The sequence below is a fragment of the Balaenoptera physalus genome (assembly GCF_965194825.1).
Source record: "Balaenoptera physalus genome assembly, chromosome: 4".
Classification (NCBI taxonomy): domain Eukaryota; kingdom Metazoa; phylum Chordata; class Mammalia; order Artiodactyla; family Balaenopteridae; genus Balaenoptera; species Balaenoptera physalus.
In genome coordinates this window covers 127,009,054-127,026,362 of record NC_138891.1, presented here as the reverse complement: position 1 = coordinate 127,026,362, position 17,309 = coordinate 127,009,054, and the positions used below count along the sequence as shown (strand labels likewise).

Here is a 17,309-nt window from a genome sequence, read left to right as displayed (position 1 = left end):
TGCATAGGAATCCAAACCTGAAAAATTCTGTAAACCAAATCATTAGCTTTTCTCTAACAAAGTAGGGGGACTAGTTCTTGGATTAATTTTACTATAACATTAATGTAGCACTTTATATTTTACAAACTAGTTCTCTATCTCATGTAAGTCTCACACCAACATCATAAAGTATTAGCCCAATTCTGTGGAAGGAGAAACAGACTGAGAGGAAAAGTGGATTCTCTGACCTCACTGTGTTATTATGTGGATAGATTTGGGACTTAATTTCAAATATTAAACTTTTGATTAAATCTTTGTATCTTGTAGGGAAAAGACAGGGGTTAGCTCTCAGATGTCAATCACCATACTAATTTTTAAAAATATAAAAGATAAATTATTGATAATTGTCATAGCCTTTCAATTCCCCCTTAAGATTCAAATAAAAGTATCCATCTTACACTAAAGTTGTCTAAATAGAATTGTTACATGGGGGAAAATACCAATTTCTAAATCTTTTTATACACGTTTCTGGACAATCCATGATGTAACTAGTGGATAGTGGTAGTCCTTTTAATTTTCAACTACAAGGATATTCTAGAAGCTTGTTTCAGAATGTGTTTAGTCCATATTTTTTCCAGTTGAATTATTGAAAGTGTTTATGAACAGTTACAAGGGACAAACCATAACTTCGAATTAAAAATGACACGAATATATTTTCCATTAAAGATAAAAACAAGGATATGGGCTTGAGGATTAAAGTAAAAATGTTGGCATTCAGGATACAGCTGATAAGTCTTTTAAATGACCTTACTCTTAACACTTAATTTAAGGTGGAACATCCCAGTGACCATATTATGATTAACAAAAAATAATAAAGCCTGAAGTCTGAGTTTATCCAACGGGGTGACGCACGCTTCTTCGCCATCCTCCCACGACGGCCGTTTGTCCCACGTGAATGCTAGTAACAGGCACCATACCCTGCTAATGCTAACATGTAGGAGTCAGTCAGAGGTAAAAACCCCTATCACGATTAGCATTAACAGCATACGGCCTCCAGCAAGCCTCCAGCCCTCAGAGGATGAGGCATAAAGAATTTAAACCACAGATTTCCCCTTCCTGGTCTGTGCCACCTGCAATAGAAACAGAAATTGTTGTGTATGCACATGCAGTTATAAAGTTGGAGTCACAGACTATAAATCTGAAAGCAAAGACAGTCTCTTTTTTCTTTAAGGGAGAGAGTTCATTAAATCCTAGTTAGTCATTTGTTCAGGGTAGAGAAAATGGCAATTAAAGGATGATATTTTTACCTTTAAGTGTATTGGAAGACTATTTTAAAATTTATGTTTTCAATTCTAATATAGTTCTGAATTATTTACACATGTGGATCATCTTTAAAACAAAAATGAAACCATTCTTCAAAGTCCCCAAATGCTAAAATGCAAAGGCGAGACCTTGCGTTCTGACATAGTACTATCTTTTCTGATTTATATCTCACCTGAGAAGTAGGTAATTGAGGTAAAAGGCCAAAATATTAAAAATGGTACTTAATGATTTATGAAGATTAAAACAGAATTAACTTATTTTACAGAGGAGTTTGGGCTAGATTTTCATTCTGTAATAAATAGTTGTGGTTTTACCTTTATTTATTTAGTTTTCAGGCGATATGATACAGGCAGTGGAGGTCTTGCCTACAAATGAATCCATCATAAAATGGCCCCATCTTCTATTTAGAGATTCCTTAGGGGGAAGCACTACCCAGTGGCTTTGGTTTTGATCTGCATAAAGGAAGTATGACTTACAGAGTGCTGTGTTTCAAACTACTTGCCTTCGGCAGAGTGGATTGAAAAAAGAAAAAGATGAATTTGCTACTTCCTGTTAGAGTCTGATTTTACTCTCTCAGATAAAGTGACATTTCTCCCACAAGCTTCTGGTTTCGGTGTTACTATAGCAGAACCTAGAAGTTAGAGTATCATTCAAGTATGTGGTTGCCTTTAGCACAAGAGGGGAATCACCTTCTCTTTTATTTAATCATGAAGCCAGCTCGATGTGAAATTGTGATTAAGTTCAAAAGGAGTGTATAAAGTTAAAAATTCCCCAGTGAATATATTTTGACAGGGCAGAATATCGTGGTTTGGAAATTTCCAGACCAAGGAAATTTGTCATTCTTACTGATAGTACTTTTTTTCTTTAACTTTGCTGTTTTCTGAGATGAATTAGTTTAATGATGAAGAGCTTTGAATTAAATAATGGATTCTAGTTTACTTATACAGATTTTCAGTCAATAAAGCTTATAAAAATAAGGACTTTTTTTCCCCTTCCACAGAGCCTTGGGCTCAGTAAATGCTCAATAAATGTATATTAATATCCTAATGTTAGTTCCTCCAGCCAATATCATTCAACCTTCTTTTAAAGAGCTGTGTCTAATTCGTATTTAAGGTGAATTGCTTGCGTACTGTTCTTCCCATAAATTTTACTCCTGTTCTTTAAAGGTGACATCTGAGCACAGGTATTAAAGGAAATGCATTTAGTATAATAATCAGATTTTTTTCTCTTTCATCTTTTTTCACAATTGCCCGATTAGAGTGCTCAGAAAAGTGACAATGGTTTTCACAATACTATATTAAAAATTCTAACAGCTTTTTTTTTATTGGTTCAAACACTAAAGGTATGCTGAAATAAAAGCACCACACAGGGCCCCTTTTTTTCATAGTGCTCAGACAGAAACTGTGGTACTGTGTTATCTAGGCAGACCCCTCAGACATGATGAATTCCTAAAACTGCACAGAATGAACAGTTTGTCTAAATATACTACACGATCTTAAATCTCATTTAAAACATAATAAGAGATGAAAAGCATTAATCCCAATAAACAGAATAAAGGAGAAATTATCCCAGAATAGTATTTTTAAAAGTATAGTCAGTAGACTTTTAGATATTAGAACGACCAGAAGGTCATTCAGCCAGCAGTGAAGCTGTGCTCGATTTCACTGTTTTTGCCTGGGTTTGCAAGGAGGACCCAAGCTAACCAAAACCAGAACTGCTCTGTGAGTCTGAGTGGAAATTAGTGATCACAGACAACAAAGGCTAGTCTATTAGTCAAGGCATTGGGAACAGGATGATGTCATGAGGTAATAAGAAAAGAAGTGGCTTATTCTGGAGTCAGTACAGCTGCCCAGCTGGTAGGGCGGCAGAAGAATTGTATATAATTATAGACCCAGCAATCAACAGCTACAGCTGCTAACCATTTGATAAGACTGTAACAAACACAATGTGTAATGTATAGCAATACAGAGAAATTCATATGGATTATACAATATAAATTAGAGTGAGGGTCTTGACTAGGGCAGTTCTAAAGACATACTTTAAACCCTGTGACCCACACTACTTTTAGGCCCACAGCAGGAAATGTCCATTGTGAATATAAACTTGACTATAGCACAATTCTTTTCAGTAGCTGAAGATAGGTTCCAAGTTCAATGTAGTACTTGACAGAATTTATTACTCAGTAATTGAGGGTCAGAACCATTCCTTCCTATCTTCAATAAAAATCTACCAAAATGAAGCTCTAGATATACTAGATAAATGACAACAATAGATATTTTTCATTATATGGCAGATCGATTCTCCCTCTGGTAGTTAGCACTAAACTGAAGGCAGCACTCTGGGGAAAGTTTCTTTAAATTATGCTTTTCTGAAGGTTGATTTTTGTAGGGGGGGGGCATATTATTTCAATATATCCTTTTCTTCTTACCTTATTGATTTGCCAGGAAAGATGTCAGTAGCTGTACATTCAGAGTAGAATATGTCTTAAGTTTGTCACTAAGGATCTCTTCATATATGAATCATAAGTTAGATCCTTCCACAATTTTATAGACCTATATATTTTCTTATTTTGCTGCTATTCTCAGCACCAACCACTTCATATTTGCATACCAAAAGAACTGCATTCTGGGAGCTATTGTTATTATACATCCTAGCTGACTCAAAGATCCATGCTCTTTTCTCCATACCCACTGCCCCTGCCTTCTTATCCTGAAGCCTTTGACTTCAGATTACTCCACTGTTAGCAGGGCATACCTGTGACTTGTCCTCCCTCTCCAGCCCATCTCCCATCACACCCCCTACCCAGGCCTTCTGCACCAAGTCATTCCAGTGCCTGATCTCTCAGGAGTCTTACTTTCACCTTTGCATACGGTGTCTCTGCTGCCTGGGGTGCCTCTCTCTCCTTTTTCCCCTAGCCAATAACTTCTCATACTGGAAAACATCACCTTCTCGGAGAAGGTCTTCTGATCTCTCAAAACAAGAAGAGAACACTTCTTCAGTGCTCCGATAATACTCTGCACCTCTGTCATAGAATATATCACACCATGATTAAATTACCTGTTTATCAGTCTCTCTTACTACACTGAGACAATCTAATGTCTTATTCATTTTCTTATTCCTATGTTTAACAGAGGTCCTGGAATATAGTAGGCACTCAGTAATGCTTGTTGAATGAATGAATGAATACCGAGCATTTCCAGTATCTTCTTTCATGGGTCCTGCATAACTCTTGTCACTCAGTTTGAAAGATTACCCCTTTCCTATTATAGAAAGCCTCAAGAATTTTAGTGTAATATCCTCTTCTAATAAACCCAAACACAAAAACCAACAATAACAACAAGAAAAAGCAGAAATCTGAATTGTTGATGTAACAGATATGAAGAGTCTGTCAATATAACAAATGTTATAGAGACATAGATATAAAGATATAGATATAGATGGAAATAGATATGGATTCACAAGATATTTCACTTCACCAGGCTTTTATAATAGGTAATTAACATGAATTTGGAATACATAATATTTTTCCTCTTGGTAAGAAAATTTAGAATACTGTAACCTTTTTCAGAAATATCTCTTTTTTGATGGGAATTATGAATGTGGACATGTTTACAACTCTTATTAGTGTTTGAGTGTGCATATTACTTTCAGATAAACTCAAGAAAAAGGAAACAAATTCAAAGGACTTTTGATGCATATAAAATTAAAAATAAGTGAACAAAAAAAGAAAGAAAGAAAAAAAAAGAACTGCATGCTATGAAATTTTCTTTAAAAAGAAAAGAGTCACAATTATTGACTCTCATAACCAAGCCATCATGAGACAGCCCTGACTTTACTCACCATGAAAGGTATAAATACTTGGAAACTATTAATTTGTTGCTACAAAGTGAATATACACTTATTTCTACTGAAAGGCATGATCCTATATTGATGTAGCCGTCAAAATCCTAGCTCCAAAGCCATTTTAATAGATGAAAAGTAATGTAATTATGCTTTTGAAAATTAAAATGATTAAGTTTAGATAACTTCCTTTAAATATTTCCCCATTTTTATTTAACTTTTTTATGTACCAGTAAAAAACATAATCATTAAAATGGAATTCAATGTTGATTCCTATTTGGATCCGCTCACTGAAAGCGACTAGCATATAATTGCATAAGAAAGCAGTATCTGGCTTTCCCACCAGAACTTACTCTAATTCCCTATGTTCTGAATTTGCTGTTTTGATTTAGGTCATAAAACTAAGCAGTGAAGATTAATGAATATATGTAAAAATCAAGATCCTGAGAAAGTTTGTACTTGTCGTTGTTCATCTTTGGAAGAACAATTTCTTGATTAACTTTTGACTAGGGTGCCTGCATACGTGATGCCCCAAGGACCTGCCCCTCTAACAATTCTACATAGTAGTGCTTCCCTTCGCTTCTACTTAGTCTGAATTTCTTACAGTTAGAACCATCTCCTTTGGGTGGGAGAACCACGATGGCAGGTAATGTTTCAGGTAAAATGTCCTTGAAAGGCAAATCAGTTATTTGGAGAAGGAGGAGAAGAGTGGGGTTGAAGTCCCTCCATGGACACCTCAACTTAGACTTGTTTTTTAGGTTAGTTAGCTAGTCATCTCTGAAAACAGAGATCAAGGACTGAGGAGGGAGGACCAGGGTGGGTAAGTTTTAATGGGGATAAAGAGTGATTTGGAGGAAAGATGAGGATATACCCTCAAATCATCCGAGAGCTCATTCTTTTCATGTCCAGCCTACAAGAGCCACAAATTAAGTATTTAAAACAGTCTCACCTGAGTTTTAGTTCAGTCCTCTGTGTTTCAACCTCTACATGTTATAAAACCACATATAAATTGTTCAATTTCTCAATAATTCTTCATAAAGACTTTCAATATTTGGTGACAAAAAGAAATATTTAAGTGACTGGTTTTCTAAAGTGTGTTTAGTCGTGTGAATTTTTTTTTTTTCGTTTTCTGTAGAATATGATTATTCTGTGTTACATCTCAGTAACTCATTTTAGAGTTAAGTCAACTTCTGTGCTGTCAGGAAATGCGGCAAAGAGTATTATGTTCCTCTTGTATTCACATGAATTCCATCATTAAAGAGGGATTGATGGTGTGACCTGCTACTGATTGAGATGGTGGGGATACCTGTATACGTATAGCTGATTCACTTCACTGTACAGCAGAAACTAACACACCATTGTAAAGCAATTATACTTCAATAAAAAAAAAGCACAAAAATGCATCTTCTAAAAGTAAAATGGATTGTTCTGTAGAAATAACCCATATCCTGACCTCTTGATAAATGATAAAATTACTTTTCATATCATTAACTTTACATTTAAGGAAAATTCCCTGTATAAGCCATTGCTGGGAAAAATATTATAAACTCCCTATGTCATGATTCTTTCATTTGCTTCCATAAAAAATCGAACATCCCTTTTCTTAATAGTTCTAGTTAAGAATTCTTTAACGAAAATACCTACTTTTTCTAAATTAAGAGCTCCTTACTGGAAAGACTGGTTTGCACGTGAAACAGCTTTAATAGAGCATACGTTTCTGTATTTTGAAATTCAGAAAATGAGTTTTTAAAGATATATGCCAATAATGATTTTAACACATAAAACTAAGTACTTCATACTTTTGAACTGTCTCAGAAGAAAGCCAGTGTGGATACACAGGATCACCATGGAAACATTATACCGAGTGACCATTTGATTGTGAATACGCAAATGAGAAAGAATATTGGCCTTAGAGGATTATTCTGCTTTTCCCAATTTTAAAACCAGGAAGTTTTTAGTGAAACTCCCTTGGAACTTATTTACAGGCTAAGTAGCCTTCCCAATAGTTCTATTATGGACAGAGATTAATACCTTCACTTTTCAGATAAGGATGTGGAAAAAAACAGGTTAGAAATATTTCCCCCCAGAGTCATTCTATGGAGTGAGAAGTAGTTTGAGAGCCAGCCTGAGTCCAGCCCGACTCCTGGACCAGCGTATCACAGTGGGGACTTCCTCCATGCCCCGACCTCACACTGGCACAGCTTCAGGCCCGAAACTTTGGGAAAATGTTATCAAACAATCATGGATAAAAACAAGGGTTGGGAAGGAGAGAGCTCAGGGGAGATGCATTCTATTGCTTTAAATCAGAGCCGTTCATTCTTCTTTCATATTTACACAAAAGGTTTTCCACGTGCCTAACAACTTAAACTTTAAAGTATCATATTCCAGAAGAGAATTTTAATAATAATTTTCTCTTTTTCATTTATAATTTATTTTCAATATCTTTTCTCTCCCCTTCCCCTCACCTCCCCCGCCTCAGGAAAAAGGAAAGGTGATGGCAGGTATCAAGTCTGGGTGTTTGCCATCCTTCAAGGGTCACCTCTTCTAGGCCTCCTCTGTGCATTTGAGTTTATAGTGCCTATTCTCAACAGTGAATTTCAATAAAATGCCTCCTTTGGAACTTACTATGTGTAACCTGTTTGTTAGTTATATGTACACGGTCCCCTATGTCTGGCATTATAGGAAAAATCAGCTTTTCTACAAGACACAGTTCATAAATTTCTATTTCTACACACCATCACGGCAAGGAAAATTTTGTGTACAGAGAAATATGTTAACAAACTGAGCAAGTTCTGGGAACAGTTTAGTTTTGCCCATTTAAAAATTAATTTTCTTAAGATGCCTCGTGTATAGGATACCCTGTGTTACAAGGCAAACACCATACCATTTACTTCTTCCACCCCCATAGCATTTTAGCCAGGGCCGTAACACCCCAAATGAGGGTTACGTCTGCTACGCCACACGAAGTCATCTCTAGACATAATCTCATACATACTCTTAGGCACTAGATATTCCTACTCCAAATTTCTCCTCGAAGATAGTCTGGTCCGCCTTGCCTTCTTTCTCTTTCTCTGGCAGAGAGCAAACTCCTGGAGGCTGGGCTCTCTGTCTTCTGATGTGACCCTTCCTCCTGCTGTCTCCCCCATGGTGGTCGGCCCTCTCTCCATGCTCGGTCGGAACACTCATGACACAGCACTGAGATATGTCGTTCCCTAGCGCTGAGGTGTGCTTGAGGGCAGGGACTCGGTCTTACCGCACTACTTGATACATAGCTCACGCTCAGTAAATGCTTTGAATATGTGCTTGAGATCCTCCAAAGGCATTTCTGTCTGCACAGCTGGCTTGGATCTGACATGGGAGCGTTTCAGTAAGATTTAACTAATATGCAGATTCTTGGAGAGTTAGGGTAGTAGAAGCTTATAAATGTGGAAGCAGATCAATGAGGTTTGTTGGTATTCCAGATGAGTAATGGACCATTTACATTCAGAAGATTCTAGGCTTGGATCTCAGTCTACAAAGTATCATCATTATAGGATAAAGCTGGAGAATTCTGCCAGATATAATTATCTGAAGTTGTGGATAAAAACTAGGTTCCATTCCTGTTGTTTTTCTTTTTTTTTGGAACCACAGTTGGATGCCATAATCATGTGTTTTCATTGTGTAGGAGCATGTTCTCATTCTTAGGAGACAACATGCCAAAGCATTTAGAGGTGAGATGCCAGGTCTGCATATAGATACAGTCGTAGAGAGAGAGGCGGATAGGGACAGAGAGAAATAAAGCAAACGTGGCAGATGTTAACAATGACTGAATCTAAGTGAAAGGTCCAGGGTGTTATTGTTCTGTTGTTTTCAACCTGCCTGGGTTCCATTCCTGACGCCAGCAATGTTACTAGCTGTGTGGTACTTGGTAATTTAATTGACCTCTTTAAGTTTTAGCTGTTTCTCTAAAAATAGAGATAATGATAGAACCTACTGAAAAGGTCGTTGTGAAGATGAAGTGACACAATGAACGTAAAGCATTTGTCGGGTGCTAGGCTCATAATCACAATGGGTGCGAGCCACAGTGCTAATGGCAGTCGTCATGAATACTTGCCGAATGCCCGTAAGTCTCTGTACATCTATTACTGTTGCACTTGTTGTTTTAAAAGTACAAGTCAAGATACATTTACTACTGTATAACTGAATCATTATATAAATTAGAGGTTATTGAAAAACCTGTAGAAGCCAAATAATCCTTTGGTATCCTAATCTCTAAATCATAAGTAACTGCTAAAAGGTACAGCAAGATGTTTCCTTGGAAATGATTTTTTAAAATGTTTCATTCGTTTTTCTTTGGGATCAGGAGAGAAATGCATTCCGAGACTGTTAGAAGCTCTTTAAAACAAACAACTTTTTACTTTGTCAAGAACTTTTAGAGACCGCTTTGTACATATATAGTTTACTTTCTTAGGCTGTTTTTGTATCTCATTTTCCAAATTGGTTTCCTGAAATATAAAAGATCATAAAGGTATTCATAATAATAGCACTCACTCACTCAGGGCACCCTCTGGACCGGGCAGCAGTCTGACTGCTCGATGTATGCTGACTGGCTTATTCCTCTTAACAACCTTCAGAATGAGTGTTATCACCTGCCCATTTGCACCTGGGGGCATGGAGGCACAGACAGGTGAAGTAACTTGCCCAAGGTTAAACTGCTGGGATACCAACGAGGGCAATCTGGCACCGGCGTCCATGCTCTGAACCACAATGCTGGCCTGACCATGGCTGAGCCACATAAAACAGCATAGCATTTCGTTAAGACAGCCAAGAACCTCTACTGCGTATAGAACGTTCTCATTTATGGAGTCACGACACAAACGTTATTATCTGTCATTGTCCTTATCCAAACATCAGCTTCACAATTTCATGAAATCAGCTGTCTGATAGCCTTCAGTAATCTTTCCTTCTGCCAGTGCCTTAACCCCATGTACCCACTCATGGTTCCTGTTTTTCAGAATTAGCACAGATGTATTCACAGTCTATGTAGTACCATGCCCCCTGACTGATGTTAAGCCCCATTTTCTGGCTAGTGTGTCATCTTGCGTAAGGGTGGGAATTGTGCCTTTTGGTTCGAAGTGTTTTTCCACATTGCTGTGAGCCTTGGAGTTGTGAGTGAGGGTGTTGAACTGTTCAGACACGTGGCATATTTATTTAAGGATAGATGTGCTTTTGGGGTGGTTTTGCTTGAGGCCCTGGGTATTGTAAACCCAAAGACAAGATTGATGGACAGAGCTTAAGTGTTTCACAGCAGATGAAAATTATACAGCAGTGATCAAATTGAAAATGCTGCATTTACTTAAGAGTCTGAGATAAAGATGTATTCAAAAGGTGGGATAAAGAGCAGCTTTTAAAATTTAAAATTTTAATATTTTTCCTTGAGAAAAATAAGTTTCACAATTTTCTTATTCTAGCCAATTTCAGCCAACATGTGACAGTTTTGAAGCAGTAAGATCAGTGAAAGACAAACATATATTCTCTAGTCAATTATACTGGTACTTACTGGTATGCTCTCTTTGGACATAGAGGATATGAATTCACTGAGCCCAGCTGTGTCTTAGGAGCTATATGAAAATGAAGTGGTAGTCACGCTGGAATCATAGAATTTCATCAGTTTAAGAGACTTTGGAAATGACTTTAATCCCAGCCACCCATTTTAGAGGTGAGAAGAATAAGGCACAGGCGTTTGCTCAGAGCTTGGGACTTAGAAACCTGCCATGATTCCCAGGCTGGTGCTCTTTCCATAATACCAGGCTTTGGAGGCCTAACGCCGAAGCAACGAAGGTATAAAAATCGATGGCTTCAGCTGAGCAATAGCCAATGACCTCAAAAAACTGTAGAGACGCCAGCTTGTCAAAGACAGGGGTGCTCAATCCAGGGGCAAGGTAGAGTCCACCCACCAGTCTCTACCACTCAAGCTCTTTAGTCCTACTAGGTTTAGAATAGAGATTACGAAACTCCACCCCCAGGAGGATCATGGCTGAGATTCAAGGAAGCCTGGAGCATCCTGACACTGAATGCACAATTGGGTGTGAGCATGCACATTAAAAAAGAAAAAATTCTGGGAGAAGCATATATAACTTCCATTAGATCTGAGATAGGAAAAAAACAGTTAAAAACTATTACTTTGATATGAAAAACCTCCTTTCAGTTGAACGGTAGCTCTTAGTCATGACATAAAACAGCTGATGAAAAAACCTTTCAAAAGTTAAAACTTAGGGCTTTTCTGGGTGGCTTTTTTGATTCACAGAAGACCGATTTGACGACAGAAGCAGAAAGATGAAGGTTATTAATTTTCCATGTTTGCGATTGGAAAGTACAGAATGACAAAATTCACGGCACATTCTAACTAGTTATGTTACTGCAATTGAATTGCATGCACAGCAATGGCATTCAGGGATTTTGTTTGTTTGTTTTGTTAAGACCAAGAAGTTACACTTTTTACACATGATTAGTTAGGTAAAAACAAGACTAGAAGTTTGTGCCAATGCCACTGTCCTGCCTTGAAAGAGCGCAGGTTTCAGCCTGCGCTCAGGTTTCTCTTTGTTAATATATGTGGTTCGGAAGCTTGGTCCGGTGGCCAGGGAGAGCTGACCCACTGCATGAGGAAACTCGGTTATTACCAGCCATTACCCACTAGTCCGTGCAGCAGAAGTAATTACTCAGGGTGCTTTGGCCCCCTGAAAGAAATCAGGGGGGCAGCAAGTACAATGGACGTGAGCTTAAATGGAGTCAAAAGGCTCCTGGGCTGAACAGCCCCACGCCCCACATCACACATCCCATATCCGTCCCTAGAAGCAGGCTTTATACTAAGGACCTAGTGACCTTACCAGAGAAAACATAAATTCCCCGAGCCACAAGTCCTCATGGGCAAAATGGGGATAACACCACCTACCCTGCTAATTTTCTATTATGATGACTCTATCAAACTAGACAATAGGCAGGAAATTGCCTTGGCAACTTTATAGCTTATATTACTGTTCACATGGATAGACAATTCAATACTATATACATATCCATTTTTAAAAGCTCAGTCCCATGATTATTCAAAGTTCAGCTGCCCTACAGTCATTTAGAGTATACATTATGTTAAAGCCATACATCAGAGGCATTACTTCTTCAGAGAGATGAATGGAGAGAAAGAGTAACTCCGGCTTTATGTAATCTTCTACATAAGGTCATATGAAAAGAATATCTCCACTTGACCTCAACTATTTAACATAAAATATAGACTAAATTATGAGCATTATTAGATACCTTTGGCCTCTTCAAATCACATGGGGTCTTGGATCTGCTGTGTGACATTGGAAAAGTAACTTCACCTCCCGGGTCCTCAGTCTTCTCGTTTTAAAGGATTGGATTCTGGCTTATACGTTTGTCAGCTGTCAACTTCAGTAATTCCAGGTTAAATTTTATTCATAATCATCCCAATCTGCCTGCTTTAGATAACAGAAAATTCAAAGAACTAGTCCACCCTTGGTACGTGGAGGACAGACACATACGGGGGGTTTTGTGGGAATAAAGAGAGCTAACCAACGTGCTCTGCCAAAGTGCACCCTGGCACGATGGGAGCAAATAAAAACAGAAGCTCACGGAACGTCTGCTCAGTCCTCACATCGATTAAGTAAAGACCCTGATATCTAAGACGTTATGATTCTAACTTTATAAAATGAAGGTATATTATTTGTTATTTTTCAAAAGAAAATAGAAAAGGCTCCTGTCCTGAAGGCAGTCCCTTTTGATCCAATCCACCCTGCCCCTCAAGTCTGTTCTGCACACTTGTCTGACCGCTCCATTAGCTGAGCTCGTCCAGGGCCACGTCCCTGGTACCCCTCCTACCAACTAAGGGAACTTTGGGGAGAAGCCGAGGGCCGGGTCTTGAGCACCCCTCCTTCCCCTTCCCCCTTCCTCCCCAGAAATCCATCCCGAGCCACCTGATGGCCCGGGTGAGATTCCCCCGGACGACGCCCCTCGGACGGACGCTCGCGGGCCCGGGCGGGGCGCTAGGTGGTGGCCACGTGCGCGCCGCCCCCGCCCCCGGCGCCCGGCGTGGGGGGTGACCCGGGAGCCGCCGCCGCCGCCGCCCGCCGCGTCCCGGCGCGGAGAAGCAGAGGGCAAAGTCGGCGTACCTTCCTTCCTTCCCCGCGTCGCGTGATCGCCGCTGGGCTCGGCTCCGCTCGCGTCCCGAGGCTGGAGGCGGCCCGACGGGACCTCGGGGCTGCGACCCGGCTCGGCCGCGCACAGGAAGCCCGCGCCTGCGAACGTGCGACCCTTTTATAACCCACTTGTGACTCATAACCGACCAGGCGCCTTTTCTGTAAACCCCCGCCTCGCCCCCCCTTCTGCCTGTTCTTGGAACCTACAGCTTGAAAAACTTTTTTCTTTTTAAAGGAAAAGTCGAAAAAGCCCAGCGCGGGATTGGTGTTTTCCCCTTTCCCTTTCTCGTGGGTCATTGTGTGTGTGTGTGTGTGTGTGTGTATGTGTGTGTTTGCTCTCGACACACGTCGTGTACTTTCCGGCCCCCGCGCTGCGAGGCTCGGACTCCAACCTTTGTTCTTAATGAAAAGGAAACGCATTCAAATGAGCGTTCAGTCGGCGGGCAGAGGGGAAGTAGCTAACTGGTGACAGGGGTGTCTTTACACTATCCTTGCAGATGAGAAAGAAGAGGGAGCAAGTGGGAGACTTTTTCTTCCCCACCGGAATCGGCTGGAGGCAAGCGGGTCCCAACAGAGGGAGACACGGTCAAGGGACCCCTCCATGTGACCCCTCCCCTCGGTACCGTTCAGGAGTCAGCGTGTGGTCTGGGATGTACACCCGGGGTTTGAGTGCATTCGCGCCTTGCCTGTTACCCACATTTATACTTGAGGGTGGTAGGATATAGGGCCCCGACCTTCTTTAATTTTGGCCTCACCAATATTTTTTCGCCCCCGCCTCCTCCAACCCCCCATTCCCACTCTAAGGTTATATTCCTGGAGCACAAAGGACTTGAGTTTTAATTTTGGTTTCATTGTCTCTCTCTTCACTTTCTCTCATCCTGTCAAGAGCTGGGGCGGCATTTTCCTGGAGCAGGTCCTTTGACACATTGGATGGAAATGAATAAATCGATCTAAAACATGACACGTGTATACTGCAAGCCTAGTTGAGTAACTCATTTTTGAGCCTCAGTTCAATAAACTTTTAGACCGTAAGAAGGAAGAAGAAAGAAATTTGAGGGGGAGGGAAGAGGTGGAGAGGAGGAGGGGAAAGTCAGGAATGGACTTGGCCCCATAGCCACGTGACTTATACCTTTTTGTGGCTAAGACAGGACCAGTGCTGGATTCCAGCAGAAGTCTCCTATAGTGGGATCTCCATCCCAAGGTGGGGCAGGAGACATTTTAGAATAGTTTGTATTAAGCTGATGTCAGAAAATTAGTTTCTAGCATGCCTGATGGCATGGAAGCTAGAAATGATGTAGTCAATTTACAGACGGCCCAGGTTGGTTAAGGAAGTTGGAGACATTTTAAAACCCTCTGTTCTTAACGCTTACATTTTCCCTATTCCTTGTAATTCGAAAAAGAATGATTATAATAGCAAATAACATTTATAAAGCATTTACTATGTGCCAGGCCCTGTTCTAAAACTCCTTACATGTATTAATTCTTTTGGTCCTCAGTGTGATCGTAAGAGGGAGGGACACAAAGGCACAGAGAGATTAAACCCTTTGCCTTAGGTCATAGTAAGAAGTCAAAGAGATTCAAACCCAGCTCTGCCTCAGGTGTATGTCTCCACAGTCCTATCTCCCTGCCAGGTCCACGTTGGTCCAGGAGCTGGAGAAGAGCGGTAAAGTGTGTGGTGGGGAAAGGAATCATGATCCCCACCAGGGCGGGTCATACCCCCTGCTGGTTGTAGACACCTGCAAAGCCTGTCCAAATTCCCTTTTCTCATATTAGGTCCTAGTTTGGAATACACAGTAATGGTAGATAGGTAAATTTTTTTTTTTTTTTAATTTTAATTTTATTTATTTATTTATTTTTGGCTGCGTTGGGTCTTCGTTGCTGTGCGCGGGCTTTCTCTAGTTGCAGCGAGCGGGAGCTACTCTTCCTTGCGGTGCGTGAGCTTCTCATTGTGGTGGCTTCTCCTTTTGCAGAGCACAGGCTCTAGGCACACGGGCTTCAGTAGTTGCAGCACCCGGGCTCGATAGTTGAGGCTTGTGGGCTCTAGAGTGCAGGCTCAGTAGTTGTGGCTCATGGGCTTAGTTGCTCCACGGCACGTGGGATCTTCCCGGACCAGGGCTCGAACCCGCGTCCCCTGCATTGGCAGGCGGATTCTCAACCACTGCGCCACCAGGGAAGTCTGATAAATCTTTTTCTGAAATTGAACTGACTGACATTTTACACTAGTTCTAGCTGTGGGACCTGGGGATTAACCTCTCTGTGCCTCAGTTTCCTCATCTGTAAAATGAAGATAATAATGTCTTCCATTAAGGATTGCTATGGAGTGAACTGTTTCCCTCAAATTGTTTCCCCCAAATTCGTGTGTTGAAACCCTAAGCCCTAATGTGACTGTATTAAGAAATAGCGTCTGTGAGGAGGTGATAAAGGTTAAATGAGGTCATCAGAGTGAGACCTTAATCTGATAGGGCTGGTGTGCTTATGAGAAGAGGAAGAGATCCCAGAGCGCTCTTTCTCCACACTCACGCAAAGAAAAATTCAGCCAGGAAGAGTCCTCACCAGAAACCGAATCCTGCTTGACCTTGATCTTGGACTTTCCAGCCTCCAGATCTGAGAAAATATATGTCTGTTGTTTAAGCCACCTGTCTGTGGTATTTTGTTACAGCAGCCTTAGCAGATCAAGATAGGGATACAATGATTAAATAAGATGATGTATACACAGTGCCTGTTTCAAATGAGAGCTTGAGAAAGTAGGAGCCACTTGCTGGCACAAGTGTTGTTTCATGGATGTTGTTATGGGTTGAACTGCATCTCCCCTGAATTTATACATTGAAGTCCTAACCCCAGTACCTTAGAATGTGACCCTATTTGGAAATAGGGTCATTGCAGATGTAATTACTTAAGATGAAGTCTTAAGGTGGGCTCCTATTCCAATAGGACTAGTGTCCTTAAAAAAATTGCCGTGTGTAGAGAAAAAGATACACATAAAGGGAAGATGATATAAAGTGACACAGAGAGAAGATGGCCATCTACACACCAAGGGCAGAGGACTGGACCAGATCCTTCCCTCACAACCGTCAGAAGGAACCAACCCTGCCAATACCTTCATTTTGGACTTCCAGCCTCCATAACGGTATAAGACAATAAAGTTCTGTTGTTGAGGACGCCTAGTTTGTGTTACTTTGTTACAGCACCTCTAGCAAACTAATCCGTATGTGTGTCCAGGGCTGATCTGGCTGGCATCCTTGTCCTTCTCCTCATGACTCCTGTCTACCAGAGGCTGAGCAGACCAGTGACCTCCCAGATCACAGACACAGTCTACTTGTTGATATTACTTATTATAGATAATGATGAATAGATTGTGGCAACTGACACAACTATATACCAATGAAGAAGAACTTATGAACACACCATAAGTTCATGAAATTCTGCAGAAACCACAATAATCACAGGGAAAGATTAGGAACCAACCTACAACCTCTCTCCTTAAAAATTAATCATGGAAAAAATTAAAAATAATTCCCCAAAGCTTAGTATTAAACTCATCTTGAAGCTCAGCCTTTTGGAAGAATATAAGAAAGAGACATTTGTCAGAGTGGATCATACTTTTTAGATGGTGGGTGAAGAAACAGACTGACATTTCAGGCTTGGCCAGCTTATGTAATGTAGCACAGGGTTTCAGTTGAATAATAAAATGGAGATAATTCACTACTCCATGAACTTGTGGATGTTTTCCGTTCCTGGGGATGTAATGGGTTGAATTGGCATCCTCTAGACCCCATCAGTGGCACAACCATAATTAATGCCCAAGGCTAAAAATTTGCCTGCATAAGATGTCCAGACTTAATGAATGGTGTTTGTTTTTGTTTTTCATACATAGAGCATCAGAAGTTGGGTTTTTTTCCCATCATAATTTAACTTTTATTCCTTTCACTGTTATAATGTCTTAGAAGTAAATCTGAAGTCTATGTTTTCCTACCG

At 40.3% G+C, this 17,309-nt stretch overlaps 1 long non-coding RNA gene across 1 annotated transcript; it reads right to left on the bottom strand.

Moving 5' to 3' along the window:
* Positions 1-264: 264 nt before the first annotated feature.
* Positions 265-13,500, bottom strand: LOC309660176. The gene is made up of 2 exons (XR_014263237.1): positions 13,308-13,500; positions 265-1,109 (listed from the first exon to the last, which is right to left on the bottom strand). It is a non-coding gene; the product is annotated as an uncharacterized lncRNA (long non-coding RNA).
* Between the last annotated feature and the right edge of the window lie 3,809 nt (positions 13,501-17,309).